The sequence below is a fragment of the Macaca nemestrina genome, assembly GCF_043159975.1.
Source record: "Macaca nemestrina isolate mMacNem1 chromosome 11 unlocalized genomic scaffold, mMacNem.hap1 SUPER_11_unloc_3, whole genome shotgun sequence".
NCBI classification, from domain to species: domain Eukaryota; kingdom Metazoa; phylum Chordata; class Mammalia; order Primates; family Cercopithecidae; genus Macaca; species Macaca nemestrina.
Genome location: NW_027257574.1, coordinates 315,857 through 328,703, shown reverse-complemented (window position 1 = coordinate 328,703; position 12,847 = coordinate 315,857). Strand labels below are relative to the sequence as shown.

The following is a 12,847-nucleotide window of genomic DNA, read 5'->3' as shown; positions in this document are numbered from 1 at the left end:
CCAGGATCATTTTCACTCGCCCCACTTCACTTGAGCATTGGAGCTTCGGGATATATGTGCCCACGTCACCTGGGCCGTGGTCCTGGAGTTGGGTGAGACTGATTCCCGGGTTTATAGAATTACTCTGGGATTATTGAAAACAGAAGCACTTGAGGCATTCGTAATGCTATTTCCTGAACGTAATTTATGTTCAGTTCTTCAGAAACATTTATCTGAGGAAGCATCTATCATTTTTGTTTTCTGCCACTCAGTGCTAGAAAGAATTGTGCAACACTCAAGTGAGTGGCATTATTCCTCTCCCTCCACCATGCAAGCAAGATTAAAGGTACCTCTGGCTCCCCTCAATCTTCTCATCTGCAGGGTGCCTGGCGTGGCAGTGTGCTGCCTTCCGTCTTCTTTTTGGGGAGAATTAGTCGTGTTTGTGTGTACCGCTCAGCTCAGCCTGGTGCAGTTTTGTGGGTGAGGAGCTTGGATGCTAGGTGACCCTCCCAGGCCTGTCTCCCACCTCCCTAGGCCTTGTTCTAAACTGACAGATAAACAGTGTGTTTTGGAAGAGGACAGCAGCAGGGCAAGAGAGAGTTTGTTCAGACTTGCTCCTTGCACTGACGTTTGAGCCTTCATCCAGCCTGGGCCCTTCTACAGAGCTGCCTTTGTGTGTTGCAAACCACTTCCTCCCAGTAACCGTGCTTTCAGAGGTTTGGAAATGTGACTTAACTCATCTTCAATTTAAAGCGTACTATCAAATTTTAGTGTTGAAACTGATGTATTTTATGGCCTTTATTTGATTTCTCTTGATTTTTTTCCCCCATATGAGACATGGCATCTTAAGGGAGACAGCCTGGTGTTGGCCGCCTTTCCTAAGGATGGAAGTGAATTCTGAAAGCCCTTTATGTAGGCAGCGAAATAATCAGGGAACCGTTATTATAGCTATGCCTGTCCATGTAAAGTGAGCACGACTCATAAGCAGAAAAAAGTGCAGCCCGGGGGCAAGGTGAGCCCTAATGCTGCCTGTGCCTCACTTCCCTGCCATGAGGAACGGAAGTGCAAGCGCAGGTGGTTGAATTAGCCTCCAAGCCCAGCCTGCGGCCCCCTCACATCCCTCTGCATTTGCAGGGGCACAGGCCGTGCTGCCACCCCTCGCTCAGTGCCAGGGCTGATGCGTCAGGAACAGGGGGTACTGTCCGCCCCTTGCTCGGTGCCAGGGATGATCTGTCAGGATCCCTCGTGCTCATCTGGTCCTCCTGTCTTCATCACCAGCCTCCTGCTGGTAACGGGCTTGTTATTACCTTGGTATGGATAATAACATACCCATACCAACGTATGTAATAACGTACCCATACCAACGTATGTAATAACATACCCATACCAAGATGTTGTGGGGCGGTGCTCAGTCCTCTGATGGAAACGGCCCTTAGCCGATTCATATTCAACAGGACTGGGAAATGGGTTCTTGTTCCATGTCCTGGATCCCAGGAAGCCCTTGTCCTGGACTCTGTAATGCCTGGGGTCTTCCTGAGAAACGCTGGTGCCACTGGAGCACAGCCCGGCCCCCTCCAGTTTCTCCGCTTTGTAACTGCACTTGTGTTTAGCAGGTCTTCCAGGACTTAGACGCTGCTTGGTGTGAGCCAGGTTTTGTGTGGAAAGAGGACAGATCCGAGCCAGCAACCAACCAGCCCAGAACCATCTTTTATGCTTCCAGATTCTGTGTCCAAAAACTTACCCGTGGACATTGAGGGTGATGCATTTCTGCTCCAAGACATCTGTGGACTCACATGGAGGGATGGAAAGGATGTGGAGCCTCTTCACTCCTGGCCTGGGCTTGGACCTGCTGTGTAACCTCTCAGTGGCACCAGGGCCCCCTTGTGTCACAGCGGCCTCGGGTTGGTGGCACTGCCCCAGGATGTCCCGGGCTTCCTGATGGTAGGGCCTGCTTGTGCCATGGTGGCCTCGGGATGGTGGCACTGCCCTAGGGTGTCCCAGGCTCCAAGGCCAGTGTTCCGTCCAGCGAAGGGAAGTTGTACCGTAAGGTCTAGTATCGGAAGGTGCCTGGGGTCCTATCCTTCAGAGCGGTCCTGCACTCACCACAAATCAAGCCAGGGGAGGCCCTGCCAGAATTTGCAGCTGTGTTTCAGGTTGTTCCACAAGGCCTCTTTTATTTTGGGCTAGTCAGGTATATAATTCTTATTCTCTTTGGTTTTTTTGAGACAGGCAAAAAAAAAAACCTTTTTGTTGCCCAGGCAGTGGTGTGAGCACGGCTTACTACAGCCTCAACCTCCCAGGCTCAAGCGATCCTCCTGCCTCAGTCTCCTGAGTAGCCAGGACCCACAGGCACATGTTCCACGTGTCCCCATGCCTGACTTCGTTTTGTATTTTTTGTAGAGATGGAGTTTTGCAATGTTGCCCAGGCTGGACTCAAACTCCTGGACTTAAGCAGTTCAGCTGCCTCAGCCTCCCAATGTACTGAGATCACAGGCATGAGCCACCGTGCCTGGCCAAGTGTGTTTCTAATTTCAAAGTTAAGAGGACCCAGAGTCAGTTAATGACGTCTCTACTGGAACATGCTGCTTATAGTACATTAGGAAAAATCATCCAGAACTTGGAAAAGGGGCTGGACAGACACATCCCTTCGAGGTTGTCCGATGAACCCCTGGGGTCTTTAACCATCTGGAGGGATGTACCATGTCAGACTCACTGTTGACCGGCTGAAGCCCAGGTTTCATGAGGTTATGTGTCAGCTTGTAGTACTTTCTCTGGCAGAGATGCGAGTGACTTCTGCTCAGTGAGAGTCTCATGTCAGGGACTTCATGGCCTGAGGGACGGCAGCCTGTTTGAGCTGATGGAGCAATCTCGCGCTACCCTTATTTTCTGAAACGCCTATGAGTGACTTCTCACACGGTCTTTGAAGCGGCTTCATGCCCGCGCTCCTTGGTAATGATCGAATGCTTTTTTAGACCCCTCGTCCCCTTTCTTTGGGGTGTTCCAGTCTCAGTTCTCATGTGTTCTGCTTCTGCAGGAATTTCTGAAGCTGCTGAGTGTAGAAAGCACTGAGGAGGCTGTGCTCCCACCCCTGTGAGTCTTCCAGGCATCATGCTCTCCCCTTGGCGAGGCGTCGTCCATGGCACACTGAGGAGGCTGTGCTCCTGTCCCCCGTGAGCTTTCCAGGCGTCCTCGTCTCCCCTCCAGGGGGACAGGAGGAACTTTTCAAACCCTTCTTTTTTTTTTTTTTTTGAATTACAAAGCTACTTTTAATACTTTGGGGTGAGGCCCACAGGAATAAAAAACACTGGGAAGGGGTAACCCCCTCACCCCCGGGAGTGGCCCAGGGGGAGAGAGGCTACCTGAGGGGAAGGAAGCACAAAAGGGACCCGCTGCAGACTCAGGGCAAAGGGAATGCCATCGGTGCTGGGACCTGTGAGCACTACAGGAGGAAACGCGAGCGTGGTGGGACTGGCTCCAGGCACACAGGCGAAGGGCAAGAGGGTTGGACACGAAGCCACAAAGCTACTTGGGTTCCTCCTTCTTCTCGTTTGCCTTTTTCTGCTTCTGCTGCATGATCTCCGAGTCCCTCTGCTTGCGGGCGGCAGCAGAAACCCGTCATCTCGGCGCTTTCCCTTAACTGAGTCGCTCTGCTTTTTCATATTCTTCTGGTGGGCGAGCTCACGCTGGTTACCGCGGGTCATGGCGACGGCAGCGGCTCCCTTTCAGACCCTTCTTAAACTTGTTTTCATGTCTTTGTTTTAACAGATTTCTTTGCATCGTCTCCCTTATCCAGAAGTGAGGGTGAACGCTGAGTTATTCACGGGAGTCAAGAAACCACACGCAGCCCAAAGAGACGTTTGTTTCCCTGAAATGATTTGTGTGTGTTCACCTTAAAATGCAACTCAGGAAAACAGGTGTGTTTCGAGGAATGACTTTAAATTACCCAGGTAAAAATGTGACAGTTAAATTTCATCGTCTGTGCGGGTGTCCACAACCCCCTTCTGTGATTGCGTGTGAGTTTGTGACTTGTGGTTATTTTTGAAGAAAGAAAATCTGTTGCTGAGGACTTCAGAGGGTGTGCTGGGATTGTGTAGGGTGGACATCGGGGGCTTCAGTGTGTGGCTTCCTTGAAGAGGTTCAAATTAAGGCTGAGAGTCCCTACTCCAAAATGCTCTGAAACCTGAAACATTCCGAGCTTCCTCATGACACTGGAAGGAAATGCTTTTCGGAGCACTTTGAATTTCAAGCGGGGGATGCTCAAGTGGAAATTGAAATATTGCAAGACCCTTCTGGCCCCAGGAGCTTGGATAAGGACATGGAGGGGGCCTGTGCCGGGTGTCCCTGGAGTGTGAGGCAGCCTGGGCTTGCTGGACTAGTTTTTGTAGGAGCCACAGAAGGGAAAGAGGGTCAAAGTGGCCACGTCTGACTCCTGAGAAGTCTGGACCAGAAGGAGGTGGGCATGGAGGGCAGCAGTTGAGTCCCCAGCATCCGGGGCTCCTGTCCCTGGTGGAGTTGAGAAACTCCTCTAGTTGTGGCCTCTCCCCTGTCAGCAGCCACTGAGGCCTGAAGGGAGAGGGGGCTGAGGAGAGGAGGAAGGATAGGCCTACTTCTGGAGAGGGCCAGCATCGGCCTGTGCTAGCCTCGTGTGTTACTCCTGCGTCCAGGGTGCACGGCCATACCTCGTGGTGTAGTGGTTCCCGGGATGCACAGCGCTCTTGCCTGCAGTAACGTCTTTGTGTCCGACCCTTGGTGGCAAGTTACCTTTTTCCCCAGTGAAAAGAGGTAAAAAATCGTACAGAAATGCATTTGTTCTAATGTCTATTTTCCGATAAGACATGGTCGCTTAGGCTAAATCTTTGGGAGGTCAAGGCAGGAGGATCACTTGAGGCCAAGGAGTTGAAGTCCAGCCTGGACAACATAGCAAGACCCCATCTGTATAACAGAAAAATTAGCTGAGTGTGGTGGTGCGTGCCTGTGGTTCCTGCTACTCTGGAGGCTGAGGTGGGAAGATCACTTAAGGCTACAGTGAGCTGCGATTGCTCCACTGTACTCCAATCTTGGCAACAGAGCCAAGACCCAGTCTCAGAAAGAAAAGTAAAAAAATAATAATAATTAAAAAAAAATCCAGAAATATCATTTTCTTTTTAAATCATCCCAAAAGAAAAATCGGTTTTTTCTAAGAATGTAAAGGGAAACTGATATGATTGTTTCTCCTTTTCAAATATTTACAGTAGTCCGTCCACATCATCTCTCATCTCATTACAGAGCAGCAGGTTTCTTTGAGGTTAGTGGTGTTTCTCTGTGTCGGACCTTGGAGAACAGCCAGCATGAAACCTCTTACCACGATCGTGCGCATTGTTTGTAGTCCCAATTAAAATCCTCTCCAGAGACGCCTGTGCTGCTTATTATAGCAGAACTTTGGTTGTGCTGAAATGTGCTTTCAGCTAATGATTTTAAGTTCATATCTGAGATGATGCTGTATAATTCATGAAGCATATGGGATCAGTAATGATTGAAGATAATTCTGGCTGATGTCCTTTAGAGGATATTTTTCACTTCAAGTTAAAACTTCCTTCGCGATAGTCATTTTGGGATTCATTTAACTATATGCTATATTTCATAGCTCAAATTTTCATTAGTCATTTCATAACATAGTATTTTGAAAGCAGATTTGGCAAAATCTTTCTAACAAAATGCTTGCTTATGACGTCCCAAGGAGCCGCACTCAGAATTGCTGGTAACTGGTACATTTTAAGGATGATGATCGAAGTCACTTGAACGGGAAGGGCTGCTTTGTGAGGCAGATGGGGTTTCAACCCCGACCCTCCTGATACACCAGTCCTGACCCTGGCCTTCTCTCCTCTCCACTGGGAGATGAGAAGGGTGCCAGCATCCACCTCGCAGGCCGTCCTGAGAACCCGGGACTAAGTGCTTGTGTTCCTCTTGCAGGTGGTGCAGATGTGTGGGGGCTTGACGATATACACACTGCAGGCTTCCAGTGTTGGGGTAATGCAGTTTTAGTCATAAAGGTTGGATTTTCTTTGCTCCCCTGCAGACCAGGTGCAGTGCTGCTATTGTAGCAGATGTGTGGATCCTCTTGGGTGGTCCTCAGGTGGACAACGAGTCACCGATTCGGATTCCCAGTGTTAGATGTGAGAGGACCATGGACCTCCTGTGTTCAGAGGGGAGGAGTAAAAAGCTTCCCTTGGAATTCCAGGACTGTCTATCCCAGGAATGTCAAACCACTGGCTTTCACCTGACGCTGTCGTAGGTGACACTGTCTGGAAATGAGGACTCATGTTCCGCATACCTGAGCCAGTACCCGTCTCCCTCCAGGGCCGTGGCCGAGCCCTCCTCATTTCGCTGGGTTGCCAGCCTGGGGATCTGTAAGCCCAGTGACGTCTCCGGTCTCGGCCTCCCTCCCCGTGGGGACAGGAGGTGGCTTCAGGAGGCTGGTGATGAATGCCTGAATGAAGCCGACTTGTGACTGCAGTTCTGTCTAAGGGCCTCCCCGGGTGTTAGATGTCAGTAAATGACAGCTGTGTGTGGATCTCATGTGATGAGAGAAACAGTGGGGGAAACCAAAGCTTGTGGAGTCTGCAGGTTCTGGACTTGGGGTTGTGTGCGCCTGTGTACTTGGTGAGGGGTGTGATGTCTGGAATGAGTGTGCAGGTGTGTCACGTTTGTGCGTGTGTGGTGAGTGTATTTAGCAGGTGTGGGTGGAGTGAGCATGTTCATGTGTGTTGCATGTATTTGAGGGTGTGTGTGGAGTGTGTACACGCATCATATTTGGTGAGTGTATTTGAGGGTGTCTATGGAGTGCATACATGCGTTTGCGTGTATAGTATTGGGTGAAGGGGTGGCATGTGTGGAGTAAGCATGCACACGTGTATGCTGTGTGTGGGGTTTCTACGTGGTCCTCCCCTGAGCCTGCTCCTGGGCCCTGCTGTCCTGGCAGCTTTACAGTTTGGTGCGTCTTTGATTCCGGAAGATTCTGGAACCAAATTCTGAAGCTGTGATCACAAACTTGCAGCCCTGGAGGACGCTGGCCCGTGGAGCCAGCACGAGGGTCTCTGTGCTGGCCTCTCCCTGGGCTGGGCTCTGTCCACAGAAGAGCATGTCTGATGATTGAGCTGTGTGGGTCTGTGGCTCCCCAGCCTCGAGTCAGCCCTCGGTTCTGTCCCACCTCTGTTTTTCTTGCTGAGGGGCTCCGGGAAGTGGTGCCTGGGATGGCGTTTTCACCCTGGGGTTGCTTTGCCAGCTGCCCAGGTGCTGGCTGCCTGAGCCCTGCTGCCGTCCTGGGTGGACGGGGCTGTCGCGGGGACATCCCTGCATGGGAAGGCAGGTTTAGGAAGTGCCAGAGGTGAGTGGCTTCCTCCCACACTTGATTTTCCGGAAAGTTCTGGGTCTCATATTTTTCCCTAAGGGAAGTTAGAAACTGAGTTTCTCTTTAGGGGAATGTCTTTGCAGCGTCTGTTGTTTGAATGTTCTCCAGGTGTGGAATACTCGGGGCCGTGTGTGTTTGGGAACATCCGTGTCCTGAGCGAATTCAGTAGGGAATGGAGAGAAGCCTCCTGTCATCTTGGCCTGTGTTTCCAGCTTGTTGAGGGTTGACGGCTGCTGGTATCCCAGGGAGAGTAAAACACTGGGTGTTGTGGGATGGGAACGTTCCCTCTGACAAGGTCAGTGGGAAAGCATCTAAACAAACATCGCTGTTCTCCGGGCTCCTCGGGATCGAGCTTGTTTTGTGGTGTTGAGGGAAAGCTACCCTTGTTCCTGTTCCTCACCATTTGAAAGGTGTCCAGGACACGTTCCTCTGGAGAGGTGATGTACGTGAGTGGGGGTCAGGTCACAAGCTCCGAGGTTATTTGGGACCTGTCAACTGATTTCCTGAACGCACATGTGCTTGGTAAAGATGTTCCTGATTAGCTAAAACATGTCAACAGGGCATGATAGCTGGTGGTTGTTTAAAGACTATCACAATTTTCCTGTTACTTTTTAAATGCCTGTTGAATAAGGAAGGATTCACATATTTCCCTCTTCCTGTCTGCATATTTGATATATTGTTTTTTGTTCATTTATGTGGGTGTACAGTTCACAGGATTTAGAAGCAGTCTCAGCCCTGGGGAGATTTCAGGGCCGCCTCAGTCAGTGCTGAAGGGAGGCAGGGATTTGGGGGCTACCTCCTCCATAGGACGGACACCAAGGGTCAGAGGTCAACAATCTCAGTGAGGTCACAAAGACGGGCACGCCCAGCACCCTGGCCCATGTGCCTCTCCTTAACTTTTGTCTCTGCTCAAAGCTGCTCTCCTGGGTCATCACGGGTGATCTCTAGGCACATGCTTGGTCTTGCAGAAGTGGTGTCTGGCTGTGGTCAGTGTGGGCCCTCAGGACTTCCATGTTTTTGGCTCACATTAATATTGGGCAGTGGTGTATGTTTGTTTTGGAGTGGTAGATCGGGTGGATTTTGGCTTGTCAACTCATTTAATACCTGTTCTCCTAGGCGCTGGGACCCTCTCCTAAGCCGCCTGTTCTCCTAGGCGCTGGAGCCCTCTCATAAGCCACATGTTTTCCTAGGTGCGGGGGCCCTATCATAAGCCGCGTGTTCTCCTTCGGCCCTGGGACCCTATCATAAACTGCATGGGAGGGATCTCGGAGGTGCTCCTTATGAGGATCTGATTCCTGACCTGAGGTGGAACAGTTGCAATTCAAAACCAGCCCCCAGAAAAATTGTCTTCCATGAAACCCATCCCTGGTGCCAAAAAGACTGGGGGACAGCTGGCCTAACAGGTGCTAAGATGTCAGTAGATTTTTGGACTCGGGCCTCAGTTGAAGAGGATTAGATTTTGGAAAGTGGGGATTGAAGGCTTCTAAAGGGCAGGTTTTCATCTCCAGTGGGGCCTGGGCAGAAGTGGGTAGAACTGACCCAGAACCTGACAACTAGTCAGGCTGGCTCACTGCCTGTGTCCTGTGTGTGCAGCCTTGCTGTTTATTCAATTGTCTGGTGTTGTGGATTCCATCCACAGCCTCAGAGTAGTGGAACTCATTTCTTCAAGGCTGACCTTATTTAACTTTTTCAAAAAGACATGAAAATCATTTAGTATAAATCTTCCAGATACCTGTATCCTTTCTTTTCCCAGAGGCTTTTAAGTATTGCAACTTAAAAATCCTCTAAAATAACTTTAAAGGAAAACCTCTAAGTACATTTTTCATGAGCACCCTTGACAGCTTTAATATGTGAAGTAAATTCCCTTGACTTTTGTATTCCTGTTTGCAGAAGACTTTATATTTTGTCAATAGTGGCCACTGTTCAGTGACCATCATACCTGCCGTGTCTCATTTAGAAAGTTGGATGTGGATGTATTAACTTTTCAGACACACAAATACATGGGCTGTTTGTTTTTGGTTTTGATTTTTTTGGTTTTTTTTCCCCCCCCAGCTGAATTCAAGAAAGGGAAACAAGCAGAGTAAGTACCCGAAAGCGTCTAAGTGGCTGGGTGGGGGATCCTACTATGGTGTTGGATTATGTTGTGCCAGACATCGCTCCTTGAAAAGCTGACCCCGAAAAGTCTGGCACTGACCTCACCCTGGGACATTCGTCTGTCTCACCAGAAAATGAAGAATCTGCCAGAGTACTGTGAGTCACATTCAGTCAGAACTCGATTAACTAAGAGGCTTTGTCTCAAAGGCCAAAACATGAGGACACATTTTTAATTTTTAAGGAGCACTTCATCGTGAGTCAGTTCTGATGTGTACTGCATTAGGAGACCTCTGAACTTCCACGGTCAGGCCCAGAACTCTGAGGGAAAGTGGTTGTGCCCTTCTCACTGTTTTTGTCACTAGCTTTATTCATTTCCTTAAAACCCTTTTTGTATGAGTTCTATTATAGTTTGAAAAAAATTCACTTAGGTAGAACCGGAAGCGTTTCCGCAGTGTTAATACTCATGACACATTCTGGCTCTCGGTATATGTGTATTGTATAAATGTACGTGTTTGTATGTGGTGAACCCATACTACTTGTATTTCCACTGTGCATGTATGTGCAATGTATAGGTATGTACACTACATATGTGTCTTACACACGTGCATGCTGCAGGCATGCATGTACATGTGTATATGTGTGTATGGGCATATGGGCACTATGGTTATATGCACACTACTTGGACACCTATCTGTTCTGCGTGTGTACATACATGCACGTATTTAATGCCATATACATACCTGTGTACGTACACCATGTGGTTATGTGCACAGTATTTCTGCAGATGTATATATACATATGTGCGCACAAGCATGCATGTATACTATGCACACTGAAGAAACTTCTGGATATGTACACACTAATACATACACATGCTGCATATGTATGTACACAATTGTATATGTGTATACGCTTTATACGTTAGTATATTGATGTACATTGTATACATGTGCATATGTGTACACTGCGCATGTGTATGCATGCTGTCGTGCACCTACGTGCATTGGATAAGAATGTATGCTATATGCATGTGTATACATATAGCAAATAGCATACCTGTGTACACACCAATGTGCATGTGTACGCCATATGCATGTACATACAGGTTATAGTATACCTGTGTACACTGTTTGCATATAGGTGGGTGTACATGTTATGTATGTGCATACATGTTAGCGTACCTATGTACATTTGCTATGTGGATGTATGTATGCTCTATGTACGCACGTAGTGAACTTGTTTGTACACTACATATTTGGATGTGTGTACACTCTATGCGTGTACACTACATGGATCTGGATGTGTGTGCACTCTACGCATGTAGTGCACTTATGTACACTCTACGTATTCGGATGTGTGTACGCTCTATGCAGGTACACATGTTACAGTGTACCCTCATATATGTACACTATGTGAATGTAAATGTGTGTGTGTTCTGTGGCACCAGGAATAGGGCTCCCGCAGGGATCCAAGAATGCACCCTCTCGCTGGCACTGGAGAGTGTAGGATGAAAACAGTTGTTGGTTGCAACCTAGTTGAAATTTGGCAGGTTACTGTACCCTCTGCAACGATTTAGGGACAGTCACTTCATTGATGTGTGTGTTCCTGAAATCATAAACAGCTTTGTGAGGTGTGTCTCATCCCCAGACGAGAGAGGGAACCGAAACAACAATGACTCGGTCACTTAAGTGAAGTAGAACTAACATAGTAACTGTCTAGTTTTCCATATGATAACTTTGTCAGCAGCTCAATGAGAAATCGCCACTCATCAGGAAATGTGTCCACTTTCTACTGTTCCTTATTCGTGGCGTATTTACTGACTCGTGTTATTCCTCACGATGTAGCAAAGTCCCTCCTAGAGTTGTGAATCTAAACAGTTCATGACAAATGTAGTATCTTCTTTGTTAACATTGAAAACGATATGTAAGTTCATCTTCAGATACTGTTTGGAAGGATGAGAAAGAAGATATTTAGGACAAAAGAATAGAGAGCTTTCAAGTAAACAGGGAAAATAAGGACTTTGTGCAAAATATTTCCAAATTTGGAATTTGAGAATACTAAATCTCACATCTAAGATCGTAGGTAGTTTTTTTTTGGGGGGGGGTTAAAATTAGTACTTGGTTTTCCATGTCTTTGGGAATTTCAGTCCTGATGGAGGATTGCAAGAATAATCTGATTTTTCAGAACAGAAGGACAGTCTGTCTCAAAGGTAAATTCCAGGTTCTACCATAGAGAAACAGAAATTGCTGTCAACTTTCTGTAAGGTTCTTCAGTTCTTTCCTCTTCTGTGGTTAAAAAACCATCTCTGGGTTTAGTCTCAGCCAAGTTCCTCTTACTAGGTTGCCTTACATTTCGCACAGCTGTTGAGAGTCTTCATCATTCGTAGTTAACTTGTTAAAAGCAAAACCTTGTACTAGTTAGATCTGAGCACCTTGAAGGCAGGGCTTTGTTTTATATTTTTAATAAGCAGCAGGGTGATGGCGGGACTGGGGCCCTTCATCCCATCATGCGTTCCTCTAAGCTCTCAGAGTTCTCACTGCGTGCTGAGTGTGGTGTTGGCTGTTTAGGGTTTAAATAGGAATACGAGGCTCTGCGACTTGGGACGCTCTTACCACCTTCATAGAGAGCTTGGTGACAGCTTAGCATGACAGCTTGCACACCTGTTGTGTATACTTTATTACGGCCCCACAGAAAGGGTATTGATTTAAACGTGACTAATTTCTCGTGTTTCTTTTTGCCTTTATTCCTAGTTACAGTCCCGATACTTTTTCTTTCTCTAAATCTAACGATTTAATTGGAGGTCATTATTCTTGTACCATGTGTCAGTGCTATGTCAGGATGGCTCAGCTTTACGTTGTCAAAGGATTAACTAGAGCAGGATGCAGCCTTACTGGAACTTGCCCATTTATGAAATATAGGCACTTTATTTTTTGTTATACTCGAGGTGTGCTCAAATGTAAACATTTTGAGCCATGTGAGAAGGATATACAAGATTGTAATGAAGAAATCAACAACTTGATCAAGTACCAGCTAATGAACTTTATGTTTGAAGTATATGGAACATGGACCTAGGCAATCAGTTTTCATCTTGACCTTTTATTTTTTTACTAGAATCTTGGTCTGTCACCCAGGCTGGAAGGGTGGAGCACAGTAGTATGATGTCGTTCACTGCAACCTCTACTTCCCAGGTTCAAGCGATTCTTATGCCTCAGCCTCCCTAGTAGCTGGGGTTACAGGGTGTGTGCCACCATGTCTGGATAATTTATTTTTAGTAGAGATGGGGTTTTGCCATGTTGGCCAAGCGAGTCTCCAACTCCTGACCTCAAGTGATCCACCCACCTCAGCTTCCCAAAGTGCTGGGATTACAGGTCTGAGCCACCATCCCTG

At 47.8% G+C, this 12,847-nt stretch overlaps 1 long non-coding RNA gene and 1 pseudogene across 2 annotated transcripts in view; one reads left to right on the top strand and one right to left on the bottom strand.

The window, feature by feature from the left end:
• Positions 1-519: 519 nt before the first annotated feature.
• LOC139361154 (uncharacterized) overlaps positions 520-12,847 on the top strand; it is a 98,272-nt gene continuing 85,944 nt past the window's right edge. Inside the window, exons 1-3 of one of the 2 annotated variants that reach the window (XR_011618694.1) lie at positions 520-2,928; positions 3,014-3,069; positions 3,745-3,893. This is a non-coding gene — a long non-coding RNA (uncharacterized lncRNA). Of the gene's footprint in view, positions 3,070-3,744; positions 3,894-12,847 lie in introns of both variants that reach the window. The other variant, XR_011618693.1, reaches the window with a different exon arrangement.
• Positions 3,351-3,696, bottom strand: LOC139361155 (small EDRK-rich factor 2-like; annotated as a pseudogene).